Source organism: Montipora foliosa, chromosome 10, assembly GCF_036669935.1.
Source record: "Montipora foliosa isolate CH-2021 chromosome 10, ASM3666993v2, whole genome shotgun sequence".
NCBI classification, from domain to species: Eukaryota; Metazoa; Cnidaria; class Anthozoa; order Scleractinia; family Acroporidae; genus Montipora; species Montipora foliosa.
Window position 1 is genome coordinate 31,885,789 of NC_090878.1, and position 2,161 is coordinate 31,887,949.

Sequence of the window (2,161 nt, forward strand, 5' to 3'; positions counted from 1 at the left end):
ATAATACTTTATGCTCGAGTTTCCTAATCTTGTATATATATATTTCTGTGTAATTCATATAAGCAGTTTAATTAAAGTGCGCAATAGAGCGCTTTCACATGACGTCACGGTGGCCATGTTGGTGTTCCAAAACAAAGGTATGGCAGCCATCATGATGGTGTTCTAAACTAATCCTCTGGGATTTGAACTCTATTTTCATGCAAATACCTTATTTTGTGTCAGTAATGTAACATGGCTGCGGATCACGTGAGTGAAAACGCTCAATAAATTGATTCATTCATGGAAAAGAAAAAAGAAGAGCTAGCCAGGCTGTCATGTATGTTGCCATCAAATGTTAACTAGGCATGATGGCTAATAAAGATCAGGAGTTAGTTACACATAAGGTGTTGTATTGCTGAAGTAAACACAACACTAGGCTGTAGCGGAGACTCGACTACTACGTTTTTCAGTTTTAACATCGGGGGAATGGTGGTTTCCTCCGGGAAAGTGACGCAGCTTCCACCTTCTCCGAAGATAATAATAGTGACATTAACATCACTTTAACTTCACAAAAACAACCGTAACCTAAAAAAAAAACAACTTTCTATAATATCAAAGTTTGTGAATGCCGTTTTGTGTACAAAAATACCAGCCCACTATATTAAAACAAGCAGTGCCACCTGCTCAAGAAAGTCGGTTGTAAATGACAAATTTAAGTGGACAGTGTATAGTGTCATAGCGAGGTGAGTCAGTAACCTACAGAAAGTATTTTTTTTTTGTTATCTATTTGTTTCAGCAGGATGAAGTTTTGTCAGCTATTCAGCTGATGTGGACCTGCTTTACCCACCCACCCATATACACACACAGGACAGCCACAACACCGGGAACTTCATCCCCTACACTTCTCGAATAGTGTGTGGGTTCTTTAACGTCCCACAGGGAACTAATGAACATGAAGTTATTTGTGAGACGGGACCTTCGGCTTGTTGTCCTTATCCGAGAAGACTTGAAAGTCTAACCATTTGCAGATGTAATTACAAAGGCAGCACTTTCTCCTCAGTTATTTAAAGACCCTGAGTGTTGGTCCGGCCGGAGTCGAACTCACGACCTCCCGCATGGCAGCCCGGTGCTCAACCAACTGATTACACCTGGGCAACGTAACAATGGTAGCATCACAAACAATAATAATAATAATAATAAAAAAACAGGGAACTGGCACAAGCCAATCCGGACAAAATCGAAGGGTAAATGTATATCGTACGGAAAAATACTCGTATCTTTAGGCCGTAACATTTTACCTCCTTTGTGGTGTCAATGTATTGGATCAAATGCTTCTCTAAACAAGAAGGGCAATTTCGGAGATAAGGCAGCCATATAGCTGAAAAGGAGTGCAGTGTATTCTTACCAGCATCCACTGGAGATCAAAGCAAGTTATCTTCAGATTCTTGGAAAATGCCACCCAGTCTAAGAAAAATTAAATGAGACCGAAACCTTTTATTTGGCGAGGAGCAAGTCGCACGGAGAACGAAGCCTTCTTACCTTCTGTACCTTCCATATACAGAGACGAAAGTTCGCTAATTAGCTGGCTAGAAGGCGAGGCCATAAAACTAGATCTTCCTTCTTCCTCCTTTAATTATATTTGCAGGTGAAAGAGGTTTTCTCTAAGAAGAATATACTTCACGACGCCAAGCAGATAAACGGTGAAGACCAAGTCTTCGACGAACAGGTACTACCATTTTCCATTTTATACAAAACGAGAAATAATATGGACAAACAAAGCATCATTGCGTAACGAGGCCACCACACCGCGAGCACGCCAATGACGAACAAAGTAACGACAACGGCGGTCAGTCCGGAAACGACAGAAAAACAAAGAAAGATAAAACATCGACAGCTGAGGGACGAACGCACCTAAAACGAAAATCATTACGAGCACCGCAAATACAAAAATTGCAAACGTTAAGCAGTTGAACAAAAACCCGAGGCCCCACTGACAACTCATCAGCAAAGAAACCAAACAACACGAGAGTTGTCAAAACGTCAAGGCGGTTGTTAAGTCTGTAAAAGTGCTAAGTACGATCCATTTCAAAGACGCATCCGCCATTTCTGGCGTTATAAAATGACAGTATACGTAGTTAGTCGAATGAGTTAAACGATATGCAAATAGAGTTCTTTACAAGAG